The sequence below is a fragment of the Dermacentor variabilis genome, chromosome 6, assembly GCF_050947875.1.
Source record: "Dermacentor variabilis isolate Ectoservices chromosome 6, ASM5094787v1, whole genome shotgun sequence".
NCBI lineage: Eukaryota > Metazoa > Arthropoda > Arachnida > Ixodida > Ixodidae > Dermacentor > Dermacentor variabilis.
In genome coordinates, this window is record NC_134573.1 from 120,496,379 (window position 1) to 120,517,223 (window position 20,845).

General features: G+C 46.1%; 1 long non-coding RNA gene across 1 annotated transcript; it reads left to right on the forward strand.

Annotated features, from left to right (window-relative positions):
- Positions 1-6,327: 6,327 nt before the first annotated feature.
- On the forward strand, positions 6,328-18,857 carry LOC142585126 (uncharacterized). The gene is made up of 3 exons (XR_012829034.1): positions 6,328-6,734; positions 8,745-8,980; positions 18,520-18,857. It is a non-coding gene; the product is annotated as an uncharacterized LOC142585126 (long non-coding RNA).
- Positions 18,858-20,845: the final 1,988 nt, after the last annotated feature.

Consider the following 20,845-nt stretch of genomic DNA (forward strand, 5'->3'; position numbering starts at 1 on the left):
AGCGTTAGAACTACGCTGAAACTCAACCGCTCAGTCAGCAAGCACGGCACAACCCTCACTAAGCCCTGCCAGGCTCTTTCCCCTTTTTATACCACTGCCTAGTTCCTTACAGTAGTCTAGCATCACTCAGAACGCGTCCACAAATTGAAAAATTGCACTAGAAAGCATATCATCACTTTGAAACACTAAACAAAAGCAATATGTTAAAAAAAATCCTGCCTCAGGAAGAAAAACATCAGTAACAAACAATTTTGAGGCTGATTCCTACGTTAGGGGCTTCGACTTAAGCCATCGGCGTTACCGTTGAGACTCCCCTTTTTGTAACGCACCTCAAAGGAATATTGTTGTAAAGCGAGGCTCCAGCGCAGGAGGCGGCCATTTTTGGGAGAGATGGTCTGCAGCCATTGGAGAGGGCAGTGATCCGTCTCAATGATAAACCTCGAGCCGGCTAGATAGCATGACAATTTCTGAACGGCCCACACGAGACATGCACACTCTTTCTCGGTGGCGCTATACGCCTGCTCACGACTGGTCAGCTTACGACTAGCATACAGGACGGGGTGTTCTACTTCTCCCTTTTCCCGTTGGCACAGTACAACGCCCATGCCTCGCTCACTAGCATCGCACTGAACAATGAACCCTTTTGTATAGTCTGGCGATCGTAGCACAGGCTGGCTTGTTAGGGCACTCTTTAGGGCGCTAAAAGCTCTTTCCTTTGTCTCGTCCCAGACGACTGTTTGAGGCTCTGACTTTCTTAGAGCATCCGTCAGGGGAGCCGCGATATCAGAGTACCTAGGGATGTACCTCTGATAGTAGCCGGCGACACCTAAGAACGACCGAATATCGGTCTTTGTGCGCGGTTGCGGAAAGTCTCGCACAGCGGCCACTTTTATTTCAGAGGGGCGGCGACGACCCTGACCAATCACGTGACCGAGGTAGACAACCTCGGCCTGTGCTAACTGGCACTTAGGAGCCTTTACTGTCAAGCCCGCTTCGCGCAGGCGGGTTAGCACTGCCCGCAAGTGTGCCATATGCTCAGACCAGGATGCGGAGAATATCGCTACGTCGTCTAGATACGGTAAAGCGAATTCTTGCTGTCCCCGCAACACTTTATCCATGAGGCTTGAAAAACAGTATGGCGCGTTCTTCAAACCAAAACTCAACACTTTAGGACGGAATGTTCCCATTGGTGAAATGAACGCCGCATACCTACTAGCCTCTTCTGTAAGTGGAACCTGCCAATAACCCCTGACAAGATCTAGGGTGGAAATAAACTGAGCGCTACTAACTTTCTCAAGGCGCTCCTCGATGTTAGGGATCGGATAAATTTGATCCTTAGTGATGGAATTAAGCCTGCGGTAGTCGACGCAAGGACGAGGTTCCTTGCCCGGTACCTCAACTAAAATCAAAGGGGAGGTATAATCACTCTCACCTGCCTCAATAACACCGAGCTGTAGCATTTTCTTTACCTCAGCCTCCATAATATCGCTCTGGCGGGGTGACACCCGATACGCCTTGGATCGTACTGGCTCTGGGGAGGTAAGTTCTATGTTATGAGTAAGTACAGAAGTCCTACCAGGCCTCTCAGAGAACAGACCTTGAAACTCTTGTAATAGCTGGTGTAGTTCGGTTTTCTGCTCGGGCGACAGCGGTGCTTTACTGATAAGGTCACTAATGACTTGACCGGTGTCTTCCCTGTTCGTCACTGAGCCTAGTCCCGGAATCTCGACCGGAAGCTCTTCAGGAACGTTTACCATCATGCACACCACTGCTTCCCTTTGTCTATAAGGTTTGAGCAGATTACAGTGGTAAACTTGCTGTGCTTTCCGCTTTCCTGGCAGACTTACCACGTAGTTAACGTCCGACAGTTTCTGAACAATTCGTGCTGGGCCCTCCCACTGCACGTCTAGTTTGTTGTTTAGCGATGTGCCCAATATCATGACCTCATCGCCCACCTCAAAACGACGGGCCCTGGCTGTCCGATCATAATAAACCTTGGCCCTCTGCTGGGCCTTTGTCATTGCTTCACCGGACAACTCCTGTGCCCTTCTTAAGCGTTCGAGGAGCTTAAGTACGTACTCCACCACGACTGGGTCGTCGCCCCTACCTTCCCATGATTCTCGAAGCATGCGAAGCGGAGATCGAAGCGAGCGACCGTACACCAGTTCAGCTGGCGAAAACCCCGTAGCCGCATGCGGCGCGGTCCTTAAAGCAAACATCACCCCAGGCAGACACAGCTCCCAGTCAGTCTGATGTTCAAAACACAAGGCTCTCAACACGCGCTTCATGACGGAGTGGAGCTTCTCAACGGAATTCGACTGTGGGTGGTACACTGAGCTGTGTAGCAGCTTTACCCCACACCTTTCGAGAAAAGTTGTCGTCAAAGCGCTAGTAAACACTGTGCCCTGATCAGATTGGATTTCCGCAGGAAAACCAACTCGCGCAAATATGGACAGTAGTGCATTGACTATCTCAACTGAGCTGAGTTCTTTAAGCGGCACTGCTTCAGGGAACTTTGTCGCTGGGCAGATCACAGTCAAAATGTGTCTGTACCCCGTGGCTGTTACCGGCAGAGGTCCCACAGTATCAATAACGAGCCGTCTAAAAGGCTCCGTAATGATAGGTACCAATTTCAACGGCGCCCTTGATTTGTCCCCTGGTTTGCCCACCCGCTGACAGGTGTCACATGACCTCACGAAGTGGTCTGCGTCCCGAAAACACCCTGGCCAATAGTACTCTTGCAAGAGACGGTCCTTAGTTTTCTTAATTCCTAGGTGTCCGGACCACGAACCCCCGTGTGACAAGCGCAACAGATCCTGACGATAGCATTGAGGCACGATCAGCTGATCGAACTCCACTCCTCGGCGGTCTAGATACTTCCGGTACAGGACTCCACCTCTTTCCACAAAACGCGCATTTTTCCTGGCTATACCTTCTTTGACATTGCAGCGTATGTTTTCTAGGCTACCATCCTTCTTTTGCTCGGCTATCAAAGCCGACCGGCTGACTTTTAGCAACCTATCAAGTCCGTCTGACGTAGGCGCGATGAGCAAATCAGTAGATAGCTCTTCTAACTTTCCCGTGTCGGGCGTTTCCTCTCCAGTATCTGGCGCCTTTAACGTTACAGACTCAAGTTTATTCAGTTCGGGCGTGCTCTGAATATCAGCTTGCTGCGCCTCTGACCCTTTTTCGTTGTTTGATAACGTCGGCCCCGCAACTACCGCCTTTGCAGCGAGCTCCCGAACCTTCGATCTGGTTAAGGCCTGAACACTAGCTTCACCAAACAAAAGCCCCTTCTCGCGCAGGAGGTGATCGGACCTGTTTGAAAATAGGTACGGGTACTGGGGTGGCAGCATAGATGACACTGCCGCCTCCGTCTCAAGCGCTCCGAAAGGTCCTTCAATAAGCACTTTTGCTACCGGCAGACACACGCTATGAGCTTCCACGGCTTGCTTGATCCACGCGCACTCGCCCGTGAACATATGGGGTTCTACGTAAGACGGGTGAACTACATCCATCGTAGCTGCGGAATCGCGAAGCACTCGGCACTCTTTCCCGTTCACGAGGAGGTCTCGCATGTAAGGCTCGAGAAGCTTCATGTTCTCGTCAGTGCTGCCTATTGAAAAAAACACAACTTTTGGTGTTGTTTCCGGACACTGCGCCGAAAAGTGACCTGGCTTCTGGCACGTATAACAAACGCGCGCTTGCCTCATCTCGAACCGCTTTCTGCGTTCGGCTTCGGCTGCCGCCGTCTCCTTAGGTTCGGTCGCACTGCTTCCACTCGCATCCGCACTACGCGTGTTCCCCTTTGCTCTCATGGGTGTGAACTTCGGCCTCTCGAACTTCGAGCCAAATTCACCCTTTTGACCGTCCTTAGCTCCGCGAGCCCGACGCGTCACAAACTCCTCGGCTAGCTCAGCGGCTTTAGCCACCGTACAAACGTCTGGCCTATCCAAGACCCAGTATCGCACGTTCTCCGGTAACCGACTATAAAACTGTTCTAGCCCGAAGCACTGCAGAACTTTATCGTGGTCACCAAACGCTTTCTCTTCTTTGAGCCACTCCTGCATGTTCGACATAAGCCTATACGCAAACTCTGTATATGACTCACTTTTGCCTTTCTCATTTTCCCGAAACTTCCGACGGAACGCCTCCGCAGACAGCCGGTACTTTTTTAGAAGACTCGATTTCACTGTGTCGAAATCCTCTGCCTCCTCTCTATCCAAGCGAGCGACTACGTCGGCCGCCTCGCCGGGTAACAAAGTGAGCAAGCGCTGTGGCCACGTTTCCCGAGAGAACCCCTGCTTCTCGCACGTTCGCTCAAAGTTAACCAGGAACAAACCAATGTCCTCTCCAAGCTTAAACGGCCGCATCAGGTCAGTCATTTTGAACAATACTCGTTCTCCTGCACCGTGTGCCTGACTTCCATTACGAGCGCGTTCCATCTCTACCTCGAGACGCTTCATTTCCAAAGCGTGTTCGCGCTCTTCTTTTTTCTCTTGTTGCTCTCGCTCTTTCTGTTCTTTAGGTTCATGCTCTTCTTTTTCTTTCTGTTCTTTAAGTTCGCGCTCCTGTCTCTCTTTTTGCTCTTTAAGTTCGCGCTCCTGTCTTTTTGACCTCTCCTCAATAGTCTCAAGGCATTCCGACAGCTCGTCATCCTCAGCCTCTAACTCAAGAATAGCCTTTAGCAGTTCTGGTTTTCTGAGTTTGTCCGAGACATCCAGACCCAACTCTCTTGCAAGCTCCAACAATTTCGGTTTGCGCAACGACTTCAAATCCATGGCTGCTCTGAATGCTGCTTTCTCTACTGCCTATTATTGTCTTGCCGCAAACTAACCCGGCAGCAACGACAACCACAATTACCAGCTCTGTTTCTGACACTAACAAAAGCCTGGCAAAGCTCAGAAGAAGAAAGTCCCGCACTCACCAAACCTCGCAGGCAGGAATTCCGCGCAGTCGTTCCGCTGCAGGCAACCAGTCGTCACACAGGGCTCGTTGCACTGCTCCCGGATCGTTGTTGAGCTGTTCAGCATACAGTCAACTGCATCTCTTCGCTGCTGGCCTCCGTTGTCGCGATCTCACCGCTGGCAGACAGTTGTTTGAAGTCGGAGGCGATCTCACCGCTGCCAACCAGATGTTTGGATCGCACCGCTGGTACGATCTGTTGGGAACTCGGCGCTGACGCCCGTGGTTGTACCTGGGTCGCAAGCCCCAAGGGTAGCGTTGGCCTGGCGGCCTGGGGTACAACTGGAAGCATCCGAAGGTCCCGGCAAAGCATGAGTCGACTGGTAACAACAAAACAACTTGTTTATTTTAACATCGCAAAGAGTTGGCGGTCAGGTTGACCGAAGTAGAGAGACGGGAGAGCACTTTACTCAACAGAAGAAATCGGAGCCCTCCTCTTGGCGTCCGGGGGCAGCTGTTTTTATACTCTCGCAGTTGAGGGCAAGAAGGAACCCCTCAAAAGACGAGCACGTGAATGTACAATGGGCTAATGGTGACGCACACTGTCGTAGCGCTGCCGTAGCACCATGTCGAGCACAATGTCGTAGCACCCTGTCGTAGCGCTGCCGGTCGGGCACAATGACTGTAATGAGAGGATGATCCCTGCTTTCGCATCGCCTGGTTCGGGCACAATGACTGGAAGGAGAGGGTGCCCCTGCTGTCGCATCGCCTGGTTCAGGCACAATGACTGGAAGGAGAGGGTGATCCTTTGCGGTCGCATCGCCGCAGTCGCGCCTGGAAACACCTGGCGATGAGCGTTGCGGCGACGACGATCGGGCCAAAATGTCTGCCGCCCCGCCGCAGTCGCGCCGGCAAAACCACGTGTCGCAGGCGAAACGCAACACCCTTTAAACAACTCCGGCTTCTTTAGTGCCTTAAAGTTCATGGCTGCAGCCCAGTGCTGCTAACTCTTCACTCTGTAACAACCTCGACGTACTCAAAACTTCCGTCAACGGTTAAAGAAAAGCGACTGCTTTGTACTTCCCCAGGGGGGTTGTAGTGGGGCGCCACTAGTGCGGACGCGCAAACATTGGCTCCCGATATCATCAATGATTTCACGAGGTTATTCACCCCAAATTCAAGTGAATTGCATACCAACTAAAGCAGCAAGTTACACGGATTCCGTGGATACCAGATTTATTTCGGTGGGTGGACTCTTTCTCAACATTTCCTGCATTCGAATTTTCAATCTCAGCGTGCAAAGGCGTGTAGGCCTAGGCCTATCACCGCAAGTCACTCATTACCGCTATGGAAATCGTCACCGGTGATACGATGTCGCCGGAAGACGCGAATGACCCGGGCTGGATCGCGGCATTTACGCCGAAGTCCTCATTCCGAATACTACACTCAACTTGCTCGTGGATACATACGGTGTCGCTGATGAACAGCTCCCTGCACGAAGGACATTTCAATGCTTTTAGGTTTATGTTTTCAAGGACATTTAGGTGCACGTTAAAGAACCCCGGGTGTTCGAAATTTCCGGGGTCCTCCACTACGGCGTGCCTCGGAATCAGAAAGTGGTTTTGGCACGTGAAATCCCATAATTTATTATTATTAGTTTACATTCAATTGCTTTGAAGCCTCCAGTATTGCTTACCTCCTGCCTGTCATTCTATGTATTGCAGGAATCTGTACTATTTCCTCAAGATACATTCTACAGCCAAAGGACATCATGCATATTCAAGGGCAAATTTCCGCAGAAAACGATTGCAAGGCTTCAAAGACAGCAGGTAAAGACCCCCAAGACAAAGTGCTCAATTTCAGATGTTTAACGACGGATGCACTGGCTTACGCATTCGAGATGAGGATGTTGGTGCGTGCCCAATGATTGTTGTAGCCATTTATTTTGGCACGCAATTATTCACATAATTTTGCTACCTTAATTCACTCTCCTTCGCAGAAGTACAACAAAAAGTCTTTTTTCCTTCTAAAACAATCCCATTTTGAGCAAAATAATTGCTGGCATGTCTGCAGATCTTTTTGTTCGTTTTTTTTTTCATTACCTAGATAGTTGCAGCACGTCTTGTATGTGTTTTGCTTGTGTAAAGTTAGTCATCACGCCATTAATTTACGACTGTGCTCCATTATACTGATGTCACACAAGCACATTCGATTGCGATCAAGCCCTATCCGGATCTAAACTGGCTCCCTGTTCCAATGTCCAGCTTCTGCAAAACTTGTCGGAATTTTCGTACCACTTCGTGTTTAGATATGTTAGCCATTTTCCTCGACGGAATGTCCGAATGAGTCCGATTTGCACAGTTCCCGCCATGCAATGGTAATTCCTTGGGACGCTCGCTACAGGCACATACGCTTGTCCATGGAAGCCCGCGAGGATAACGTGCAACATGCGCTTTCTGGCTACATATGCTAGTATTTAGAGTGGCCCCACTAATTGCCTTCCTCAGTGTATGCATAGTTTCGTTTACCGTCCTGCGAATTAGGTTACATGATTATGCAGCCAAGAGAACTGGGCTATTGCATCGGTCCCATGTGTTAAAATAATAAATGAATAAGGGGGCGAGTGTACGCCGTCTCATCAACTGGGGAAATGCATCTACTGGTTAGTTTGAGCGTAAATGGTGGGAAGTGCTCCCCCCAAACGTCTGATGTTACCCGGCGTCTTTTGAATGTGCCAGGATGGCAAAAAGGAGCTGCCGCCAGTGGGCGCTATCTCTCTCCAAGACGACAGCGCCGTCGAGGCTGCGCCATGTTCCGCCTCCTAAACAAAGCTCAACAGGGCTAATTCCGGTTGCGGTACGAAAAGCTGAGGTGTTAAAGAAAACACACACATTCGGTTCGTAGCGCTTTGTGTCTGATATGAAAATTAAAAATGAATAAGCACAGAGGTTCCAATGAATTTGAAAATGTTCTAAAATAATGCAATGTGCGTCGCGTACCTCGTGAGCTCTAGTGCGCTTGCCAAAATCGAAATCATGTGGCCTGCGCCCTGCGCAGTAATTGTGTAATTCTGTTTCATCGCTCTTGTCAGTCCTGTGGCGTGGTATTGTGCGATTTACCTGAGTGTATATATACCGGGTTTTTTCAGCGAACACTTTCAAACTTTTCTATAAGTTGCCTGTTGCAGATAGCACAATTCTAGTTCGTGAGCTGGTCTACTCGAACAGGCGGACACTACTTGCAAAAAAAATTGAAATGCATAATCGACTAATAAAGATAAATTCACTAATTAAGTTTATAACTAATTATATTATGGCCCATATTCCGATTCACAAATTCTAGCCGTGGCGTTTGCACAGTGGATCCACTTAGAACTAATTCTCAGGATGGCGCCAGTTTCGAGATATTAATTCCTGAACTTTGTGCAGAAATGTCACTGTCACGGAGCGAAGTAGGCGCTTGAGAAGCCGACGACAACTGACAGTTTTAGCTGAGCGTTAACTGCTTGCTAAGCTCGGACCAATGCACTCTTAGCATTTGCAAGCGAATGCTCGCGCACGTATTCGCAAGCTACATCTCCCATGATATATTTAGCAGTATGCGAACTCAAAACTGTTATTTTTTCTACATCAATTTTTCTCAGGCCAAAAACTTCAGCGCCATTGTACTTGTAGCTTAATGCAGCCACATTTTCCGTAAGTGTCCTTGCAGTGTAATGTACACAGCAAAGTAGTACAACCTGCAGATGTACGTAGTGGTTATGTGCCATTAACATATCGCTACATATACAGGTGGAGCCTCACGTGTCATCTTTCAGTGCTTTTTTTTTTTTCTTGCAGGCCATGACGTTGGAGAATGTCTTTGTGAATTTTGCAGGCGTAGGCGTTCAAAGGTTGTCATCAGCAGGATGGCATGCAGCTGCTGAGTCGGGTCCCTGGGGACAGCTCTCTACCAAGACCACTCATTCGCTCATGAGAGCAGAAACGGGCTTCACAACTGGCAGTGGTCTCTCATTCCAACAATTCGAAAGGCTGTGGCACCTGTGCCAATCCTGGTTTAACGGCCTTCCTGAAGAGTAAGTTGCCGCAGGCATCTATTTATTTGTCCTTTCAAGGTACCGCCTCATTGACATCGGACTTTGACTTGAACTTTGATATCTTGGAGTATTAATTAGGTTTTCTGCCCGTGTGTTTTTCACCTCTTAACTCTCAAAGGTTCTTGCGCCAGACTCCGGATATGTCAAAACCTAGATTTCAAAAATATCAGGGATAAAGCAACGGGACAGCGTTGGGAGCTTTGTTAGCACTTGTTTTTTTACTAATTCTACTGTTGCCCAGCAGCAGCTCAATGGTCGAACCAGACACCAAGTCGCGCTCCCAGTTTATCTTTCCCCCTTTTTACTATCGCCACCAGCGCGCTTGCTTGGTTGATGGTTGTCACATTGTTGTGTCCTCGCTAAGCAGTGGGGAGCTGGGAGTCATATTAATTCGTGAGCATTAGAAGGGGAGGGGAGGATGGGGGGGGGGTCAAAGTGGAAAGAAGTGTACCTGTATGTACAGGGCGTCCCAGCTATCATGCATCGCATTCTAAAAAAAAATGTCTCCGATTTACGCTGTGAAGATGGTTGGGCAGCAAAGCTCTAAACGACACCTAGAACAATTAACCATTGCGACGAAGCTTGAAATTATTCACTTGGCAACGCTCGCGTGCACTTTAACAGAGTTGTTAGCCTCGGACCTTTCAACGGCCTGAGACTTGGCTCACGCCGCTACTTTGCTACCAACAGTGTACCAGAGAGAACAGAAATGCACTTAACCATACTTTTGCCATGCCCCTTGTATGTGCGCTGCTGTTCTCCGAGCGCCCTCACTACACGTGGCCTTTCCCTCACACTGGCAAAGAAAACTTCACGTTTCAAAAACGGGATCTTAGCAGGCCATGCATAGGGAATGCATAGGGCGGGTGACCGGTGGACCAAGTGTTGCAGAATGAGTGCCGAGGGAAGGGAAGTGCAGTTGAGGACAGCAGAAAATTAGGTGAGGCAATGAAATTAGGAAATTTGCAAGCACAAGTTGGAATCAGCTAACACTAGACAGGGGAAATTGCAGATCACTGGGAGAGTCCTTCATCCTGCAGTGAACATAAATACAGGCTAATGATTGTGAGGACCAGTGACAGCATGTGTCAAGCGCATGATATGTGAGCGTCAAGTCCTCTGTTCTCCACAATCATTTCAATTTTGTTACCGCTTTACGTTTCAAGAATACCGGAAAATGCATTTTGTGTCCTTCTAAACAATGTAGATGTTGCAGTGAAGAGTGAAGCCTTTTAGCAACTTTTTGCACAATATGTTGGTGATTCCGCATTTTTTGTGATACCACAAACATACTATATTAGAAAAGAGTGTCTGTCTTAATTAACTTAATTAAGAAGTGCTATACACTTCATTTAAGGCATCGCTTAGGAGCTCACGTTCGTGACCAGCCTTGCCTGTGCCTGAGTGTTACTTTATTAGTTGGTTCTGATCCCACTGTGAAGAAATAATTTGTCTTGTAAGTAAATTGTTGCAGTTTAGTACTTTGGTTCTTGCTGCAAAAGGAGAGTGAGAATAGTGTGTTGCGTGAGCAAAGATTAGCTGTTACATGGCAGTCACTAGGATATGACGTCTTAACATTGATTTGGTGGTGACTAGTACTATACGCCCTTCAGTGTGACAGTGGTAGCTTGATTGAGGGTAGCAACCATTGTTTGTTTCGATAAAGGAAATGACATGGTGTTTCTGGCCTTTAAAATAATTTCAACTCTTTGCATCAGTGTATTGCACATAACCCTGCCTTTCCTTTTTATCTTTCTGTTCTTAGATGCGTTGTTTTTATGTTACTACAATAAAATAACTGCTAGTGGATCAATGTTGCAGTCGTAAAACGTTTTGTCAGTCAGAGTGGCATAATGCCCCAACCACTGGCACGCGCCGAAAGCTTCGGCGCGCGCTGGCAAGCGAACGCGTCGCTTCGCTTCGGCTGGAGGGAAAGGGCGCGCAACCACTGGAGACAAGCTCCGACGCGCGCCGAAGCTCGCTCCTCGGCTGCGGCGCACTGTTGCTGGACTATTCCGTCTTCATCCGTCAAAGTCCGGCCTAAAACAGCCTGCTGTAAACTAAGCTTGAAACAATAAGGTTGTGATCTGTATGTGCTTTTAGATACAAAAAACACGTTTGCATAATGAATATACACCTGCCGCAACAGTTCGTTTTTATTTTTGAAGTAACAATAGTGTACAAAATATCGACATCAGCGCTCGCGCGTCGTCTGTCTGCAAGATCGCTTTGCAAACACCTGCACGACGATGCCATATATAAAAAACTGTTGTACCATTTCATTTTTTGGTAGCTTATTGCACAGCCAACTATGTAAGAATTAGGCGTGCAATGTTATAACTGAAAAAAATCTGTGTTGGAAATATTGCCACGTAGTAGTGACGGTAAATAAATAGTGCCGGCTCAATCGCAACGATAGCGGCGAGCAATGTCGGCAATCGTAGAAAATCTCATCTGCGGGTCAAGCGCGTCCGTTTGCATACGTCAGTCGTCGAAAGTTACAGCCTATTCGCTGGTGCCCGCGCGCCTTCCAGAAACTACAACACAATTCGTGTCGCGTATGCAATCAGATTACCAAGGTTCGTCGACAACAGACAGAACCATCGATAACATTCGCGAAACTTCCGATACGTTCAGGCGCATCCTGCACCGAGCGATAACGTTTTAACATTTTTAAGCCGGTGAAATACGGTAACCGGATACAGATAAAGCATCCGTGTCAATATAATTATGCTTGTTGGTGCATGAGAGAAACGTGAAAAAGTGGCTTCTGAGAAAATCAGCAAAACAGAATTGAAACACCTGTAGCACTCACAAAAAAAAAAAAAAAACTAGAATAGCTAAAATGTATGTAATTCGTATCTTGTCTCCCCCCAATTCTTGATTCTGCCAAATCTAGCCCATGGAGCACCTCTATTATTCTAGGTTGTTTTGATGCATCAACACCGCATCTGGAGGCCTTCACATTGAGTTTATTGCTACAAAACATTTTCACAGTGTAAGGGCCATGTTCTATTGTAACTGGTTTCCACATATAAAGTTTGCCTTTCTTTACATTAATGAAATGACATACCATCAGATAATACAAGCTTGAGAATTAGAGGGTTTTAATAGGAGTCTTTCGTTGCCCTTTGCCAAGTCGTACTATTGAAGCACTTATTCGCATGTATGGGAGCAGCTCATTTGCATAGTATAAGAAATATATAAACAGGTTATTTTCAGAATTTATACACTTCGTCACCACAAAAAGAAAAATTGCAGTTTATTGTTTTCAGCCTGCTATGATGTCTTGACTGAGAAAGATATATTCAATTTGTTCTGCGAGGCACGCAATAATTGCTGTGGCATATTTTATTGCACAAAACTGCATACAGTAGCCAGCCATTATTAAAACTCAGAAGAAATTAATAGCACAATGCATATGATCAGGCACATAGCATATTATTGCACTTTCCTAATTCATGCCAGAACGACGACCACAGGCGTCCTTCTCTAACAAGGTCAGCATCCATCGTGCCTCCTAACCTCCCTACCTTTTATTTATCATTTTCTCTCTCTCTTCTTAATTCATGCCCTTTTTTTAATTGCACAAAAGCTACTGCACTAAAATAGTATACTAGTACATACTTAAAAAGCACAATTTTATACTACGATAATAATCAATCATTCAAATTTTCATTGTAGTGCCCAGGAACAGCTAGAGAGCCTCTGTACTGGTGCACTTAACGAGCTTTAAGGAATGTATAATGTCATGGACCACCTTATACAGGAACAAAAGGTGCGATTAATTAAGACTTGAATCTAGAGGTGCGAGTTGAAATATATTTGAGAAGGCTCAACTGTGGTTGCCAGAATGGCAAAAGTGGTGCTTGAAGATAGACATCATTTTATTCTGGATGCGTTCAATGAGGTCAGAATTAGATTTGCTCATTGCACCCCCCTCCTACAGAGGCATACTCTAGTAGTTGGAGGCACACAGCAGAATTTGAGAAACACAACAGGTGAGTGGAAATCATGCAATATACGGCAAGCAATTCCAAGAGCGTGAAGGGCATCTTGTGTAATTATCTATGTGAAGAGAAGCTTAGCATTTTGTCTAAGTACACACCAAGATCTTTCATTTCATCGACCCTAAGGAGTGGAGCATCACGTAGGGTGTATCAAAATTTCACATGGTGCGTTTTGTGCATATAACTTAATGCTCTAGTGTTGGAAGCATTTAAGAGTACTTATTTTTTCTGCACCAGTTTGAGAGTGAAAAGTCTTTTTGGAAGTCGATGCAGTGGTGAACACTGTTGACAGTCTGAAATAGTTCTTAAGTTGTCGGCACACAAAGTCATGCTGTTCATTTATTAAAATGCTCTTAGCACTAACAGAAAGCGAGGAATCCCATATTGATTCAAACACCTGACTCACTGAAGAGGATAGATATAGGTCGGCAGTTAGTAACTGCACATCCAGCACCTGATTTGTGCATGGGCAATGCTCATGCTACCTTCCGAGTGCTAGAAGAGGTACTAGACTTTAGGGAACTATTGAAGATGCTTGTGAGAACGAGGAACAAGTATGCTTCCATACGTCTTAACCCTTTCAGACACCACTTTATCCCGTTGATTGAAAAGTTGCTTTCACCACATCTCTTGCATACTCAGAATCGTAGAAAGTGTACAGCTGCAGCAAATATTAAGAATTTTCAATTGTTTAGCGAGTTTTGTCAAGTTTACAAAATTTCGACTCCATGCGAAAACTCACTACAGGAACACAAAATATGAGAACATGTACTATATCGTGTTTTGAAAAGCTTGAAAAGCACTTATCCAGCCACTTGACAATTATGCCTGGTGCACGACATTGTAAAAAACAATGAAAGAAGTGAACTCGCTACATACAACGTACTGACACAGAGTAACAACACCCAGCCGTCTACCTTCCCACTCATTTTGTTAAAACATTCTGCACGTTATTCAAAATTGCAGCACAGTTCCAATAATAAGTGTTTCAAGATGTATGAAACACATTTTAAATACCATTACTTTCATCAGTGCTTTTGCTATTGATGCACGCTCCTGCTGTGCCCAATTGTGTAGACAGCGTCTCAAAGGGTTAAGCTCTGTGGAGGAAATACCATCAGCACCACAAGAAAGGGAAAGTTTAAGGCAAAGTTTAAGGCACTTCATATACTTGGAAACGAGGTTTTCATTGACTGTTAGCATACACTGCGCCAGACTGAGAAGGAAGGTTACTTGAAGCATATTTCACACCATATAGCAAACAGAAATGTTCTGCAAAGGCATCAGCAGTGTTCGAGACAACACCACTATTTTCATGAAGAAGACTTAGATCTTTGGCACTCTTTTTAGAAAGGAGAGCCCACAAAGCTCCAGAAATATTTTGAATTATGTGTCACGCTGGCTTCAACACAATCAACGTGGTCAAAGTGATGATTCTAATAATAACAATAATAATAATAACAACAATAATAATCTTAGTGGTAACTTGGCACACTAGTCTAAAAAGAAGGCTGATGCCTGTATGTTAGAGCATCTAATAACCAGCCATCTAGAGCAGGAATTTGCAGGATGCAGAAGACACTTCCTTCCTCTCCATGTGCACACACACTTGCTCAATAACACAGCACGGCACACACGCACACATTTCACAGGTGCACAACACACACGAGTGCCAATTCAGTCTGGTTCCAAGGAAGGAGAATCCCAATCGCCAGGGGGGGTGGAGAGAAAGCTCTGCATGCCAGATATAATCATGGAGTTGTGGTGTCGGGCCATAGAGGCGCGATGAGGGCTCAGACTGTGCTGACCACTTGTTCAGACGAACTGAAGAAATATTAGTGCTATCCAGAGAGTCGTCAAGCACCCTGCAGTATAGACTAGTGCAATGTTGTGCTGGTATTGCAGGGTGTGCTACTTGAGGGGTTTGAGGCAATCCTCGAAGGCTGGCATGAGCTTGTGACAACCGAAAAGACGGGAGTAAAGGGTGCGTATTGTCCGGCGCTGAACAAGCTTGAGTTTGTTAGCGTCGCGAGTTTGGTACGGGAACTATACTGATGAGCAGTACTCAAGTCGTGACAGAATGATAGAAGTGTAGAGTGCTCGGAAAACCTTAGGTCATCAGGGAAGGGAGACACGCGACACAAACCCAAGAAAGGGCCGGTGCTTACATACAGTGCTGGTGACATATGCGGAAAAGTTGAGAGAACAGCTAAATGCTACACCCAGAATGGGAAGGGCCCGAACAGTCTTTATAGAAGTGCCTCCAAGGAAGAAGGTTGGATGTGCAGCAGTTTCGTTGTGGCTGATACGCATGGCAGCACTTTTTACGGTGCTACTACAAAGTTTGATCCCAGTCGTTCACCTTTACGGAATGTATTTATTGTAAGCACATATGCTGTGCATCGGCATATTGTTGTTGTGGAAGCGTTAACTTGTTAATCAAACACATTCTGCGCAGATGCATTAGTAACTTGGTTTTGAGTAGATCTTTGTCCTGACTACAATTTATAGTATCGCAGCAAGAAACATTTTAGTAGAAGCTGAAGGGATTCCAGCAGTTTAAGCATACTGACTGCACAAAACACTGACGACACCTTTTCACCTTCCCCACAATGCACTCACACCATCTACACTTTCCATAAGCAAAAAGTGAGATAAAAAATCAATTACAGTTTCATTGACTCAGTACTTGCTGCTTCTGAAGCGGGCATCAAAGCAATCGTGGTATACGCTGCTACACGCATAGGTCTTGCCTGATGCAGGTCCTGCTATGCACTGCACACAGGGCACACGTTGCAAACAGATAATTTCTTTTTGCAGTGCTCAACTATAACGACACACTGACTCAAACATGACTGCATTGTCACGTATGCTTCAGTGCGTCAGTGTTCTTGATTGCTACACGAGCGATTTATGCCCAACTAGCCCAAAAGACGGACGCACTAGAAAGAAGTGAGTGAATGAGTACAGTGAACTTGTACTGAACTGGATTCACATGCCGAATAGAAGAACGCAGTGTCAGCTGAAACAGGCGGCACGGCTGATTATGTAAGTACTTGTAATAGTTCGGCTACTAGTGTATTTCGCTTTCGGAAGTTATCTTTACCACTGGAAACAGCGCAGAGCTTGGCCGTGACACTTGAGTCAACCGACACCACACGAAACACGCCGCGGTTGACCAACCCAACTTCCACACGGTTCATTCACCACATCACACATCACACGAAGTCAGGAGTGCCATATTTTAAATCACTGCAGCACCAAACGGACCTGAAAATTCACTTCCTTCGACAGAGTTTCTTAGCTGGCCTCGTTCACTCGTCAGTTACGAACTCGATGGACCCGCTAGGCCTACGCGTAACGTAAACAACATCGGCGATAGGCGAGTGCTGATTATCCAGACTTCGGAACTCGTAAACATGTTTCCATTCGTTTTGGGCACAACAAAATACATACACAACAAGCACAGACGTTGCGGTAATCGTGATTCGGTTGGCTATTTTAGCAGACGATCGCACTGAGCCCGGCGGAACCCAGTGGGCAGGTTGGATTAGTCGGCGTCGTTCGAAGTCGCTTCGGATCCACGTCGCACTGCCACAACCCACTGTCGTCGGTCGGTCGGTCGTGTCGTTGTCGGTCTACTATTACAACACTGTCTTTTAGGAACACTGTCGCGCGCGTCGTGCGTCCAAAAACTCGGACGATCGTTGATGCCGGAGCCTCCACTTCGGCGGCCATTACAGGCATAGCAGCCGGAGGCTGTGCAGCCTTCGATTGGTTGACGCGTGCGACTCGTCGCAGCCTCTCATTGGTGCACGCCGGCGCAGCTTCGCCGCGCGTCGGCAAACTTCTAGCATCGGCAGTAGACATAATCGCTGCGCGACGTTCCGCTTCGCCGCGTTTCCGACCGACGCTTTGACGCATTTGACCCTTCAGCGCGCGCCGAAGCTTTCCGGCGCGTGCCAGTGGTTGGGGCATAACTTGATAATAAATTGCCAAGCTTGATAGCTGTTCTGGACTTCACATATATACACACAAAAGGTGATAGCAGCTGTGAAATAGCGTGCACATTAACATTTAACACATTTACAGGATTTTAGTTATATGTTTCGGGTTGCGCACAAAGCAAGCGGAATGTGCACAAACAGCTCTAAGGAAATGCAGAAGCAAAGTGACTGAATGCAGCCCCCCCGTTGAATGACAGTTTGCTCTTCTTTCATGCAATATAGGAATGCTCTGCACATTTGCAGCAAGGATTTCCATCTGGAGGAAGAATTGTCAGTACGCTTTAGCGAAATATAAGCTGAAATCACCAGCAGAGAAGCGCTGCAGTATGCATTTCAGTACTTACTGCTAACCACCTATCTCCAATAATACGGCAGCAGTGCTGCCACCTACGCAGCTCGATCTCGGGACGCAATCACATCGACTTGTGTTTATTGTGTGTCTCAGTAATTCGTTTTTATGAACCTCCAAAATGTCAAATGAGGCATCTACTACAGACGGCACACAGGACCCTGTGGTATGCACACCAACTTTGCTCTGCATTGGCTGCCTTCTCACTGCAGTGTAGTGGGCAATGCACAGCCACAATCAAAAATTTGGTGACCATAGCACCAGAAAAAACTTAAAATATATTCAAGCACAGGTGTATGGCCTGGAATTGGTTTAATACATTATGTTGGTCAAGCACGTGGGGATACGCGCACGCTTTCGATTTCAGCCGGAATGCTCAGGCTGTGGAAAAAAAAAATGTAGCCCCTTTGGTTCCCAAACTTTTGATTGCAACTGTACATGCAGACTATAGTGCTGATTCAGCGCACAACACTATAAAGATACATGCAATACCTTTCTCTGTAGGAGTCATGGATCAGCTCTGGTGTAGGGTTTTCCGTGGTATGTGGACCATGCAGTCTGGACTGATTTGAAAAAGCAGTGCAGATCTATTAGCACTTACGAACTTATGTGTGAGTTTTGCATGCCACAAGGCCTTAACAGGCACAATAGGGCCATGTCTGCAAATTCAATCTGAACATGGCAAACAAAGAATTTCCTGCATAAAATCAAACACATTAGGTCACAACCGTGCCCTTTGTGCAAAGTGTGGGAAGATATAGCCCACCTATTCTGCACTTGCATGCTATATACACTAGAAAGTAGGGCCCGAATGTTCACGCTTGACATTCACCGACTGTCATCCTCTGAACTAAGAAACTTCCTTGGCCCATCAGCTAGAACTGCCTGTGTATCTCTCGCAATGAAGGCACCATCGTGTTCTCCAAGAGACACAGGTCTCTTACAGTTGAGTTTTAGGTGCTGCGTTTTGTTTGTTGTGTATCAGTTGTGCACTGTGCTCATAATTTCATTTTTAATTCTATTCATCTGGAGCAGCAAGCTAGGCATAGTGCCAGGCAAATATCTCCAGAATAAATTAACTTTCTCTCACCCCCCAGTTTACACAGGGACCTGTTAATGACAGTTTTGTCCGGTATGCATTCTCTATTGCAGGTCCAAAGAAAGTAAGCAACTGACTTACTCCCAGGTCTCCAATCTACTCGCCCAACTCTGTATTCCACCAGGCTACGCTCACTTCATTTTTTATCGCTACAGCGGTGGACTAAACCGGATCACCGTTGACGCCTATTTTTTTGTTAGAGGCGTTCTGAATGTGTGCAGAGGCTTTCATGAAAACCATCAGGTGGATGGGGACAATGTACATGTAGCTGTTAGCTGGCTCGAGTTCTGCCAGCTAACGCTTGCTCTTTCATGAATTATTTTATTTGTTATGTGTGTGTTTATTTGTTTTTATTTGTACAAGGAAAAAAAATAAAGGAAGTCAGAGTCGGCTTGTGTCTTGTGTTTTGCAAGGGGGTGGCTGGATAAAAGTATGCTCCTGCTTGGGAGTGACACTGCCCAACCCCCACCTCCCCTCCCTTGCGGATGCGTTTGTTAGCGCTTTCCTGAATGCTGGGTTACCCAGTAGTGCAGTTGTCTCTTTTCCTAGCGACAAGAAAAGGCCACAAGTACTAAACAGAAAGTTCGTCAAAACTGAGGCACGCGACAGCCTACTTCATGTCTGTGCGGCCTGATTACCCCTTGCATGCAGTAATGGCACCAAATTATTTCCCATTCGTCAGTCCATGTGCGTGCATGATTTTAGCTCCCTATCGACGTGGGATGTGATCCAAGACAAACACTTGAGGCAAGCAATGCAACCCAAAGGATATTGCTGGTGTGTCACTATTCTCTGCGGATACGCAAAGGAGTGAAAGAAGGCATTATTCTTGGCCTGATGAGTATTACTCAATGACATGATGAATATGTGTATCTGCATACATAAAAAGCCTTTATTATGTTTTTATAAATGCCTGCCATTTGTCAACTATTTATAAGGAACGCATTCGAGAACTAAGTAAACGGTTAAAACAACTTGTTCGGGAGAGCAATTTTGGCGCAATGTTAATCTTAAAGATAAGCGACCACACGTGGATGCAAGCCAAAATAACGATAAACAGGTTGACAGCTTTAGTGGTTTTTTCTCGTCTGTTTTTACGCAACATAACGGTACGGTTCCGCACTTTAGAGATGCGTCCGATAGGGTCCCAGTAGAGGATATAGTAATTAGTGAAGAAGGAATTCTTGCTCCTCAACATTAATATAAAGAAATTGCCTCGACCAGATGAATTGCCCAACAAATTTTTATATAGGTATGCAGAGTGGGTTTCAAGATATCTTGCCATTATATTTCACTCGTCTATTACTACCGGCTGTTTCCCCAGTCCTTGGAAGCGTGCCAAAATTGTACCCATACACAAAGGCGGCGCAACAGCAGATGCCAACAACTACCGGCCAATTTCCCTCACCCTCATGTTCAAAATTTCCCATTTCCCGGCAAAATTTCCCTCATGTTCAAAATTACAGGAGCATATTGTATCAAAACATTTAATTAAATATCTGGATTACCATGCAGTATTATACAGCCGTCAACGTGGGTTCAGAAGAAAACTCTCCATGACAACTGAACTCACAGAAATTGTACATGACCTCCTCCAAACCATCAATTCACGTGGCCAAACCGACATAGTGTACCTAGACTTTGCAAGGGCGTTTGACAAAGTTTCTCATCCTAAGCTATTACACAAAATAGATGCCATATTTAAAAATCCCGCAATCACGAAATGGTTCACGTGTTACCTTCACTGCAGAGAGCAGTATGTTCAAATTGGAAACTGCCAGTCTGTACCCTCACTTGTAGAGTCTGGTGTACCTCAGTGCACGGTACTAGGACCACTCTTATTTCTCGTATTTATTAATGATATGCCTAATGGACATCACTGTACCGTTGCGCTTGTTTGCCGACGACTGCGTCATTTATAACAAAATTCAATCGAGACAAGACCAAGAAGAACTTAAATCTACAAAAAATTTTAAAATGGTGCGATGATTGGCAAATGGTCATAAACCCTGAAAAATCAGTGTCTATGTCTATTTCACGTAAAAAGCGTACCGTTAGCTACTCGTACTACATTGATGGCAACAAACTCGAGAATGTTGAAAAACACAAATACATGGGTTTAACTTTTACATCAGATTTACGCTGGAATACACACACAGAAAATGTGTGCATCAAATAGCCTAGAGCCCTGTGGTCTATGAGGCAGAACCTCAATCGGGCAACCCCTGAAATTAAATGTCTTGCTTACAAAACTCTAGTTAGACCAATTATTGAATATGCTAAAATAGTTTGGGACCCACACACCATAACTGTTCTAAATTTGACCGAATACAGAGGCTAGCTGCCAGGTTTTTGTTTAATAAATATTGTCGCATTCAT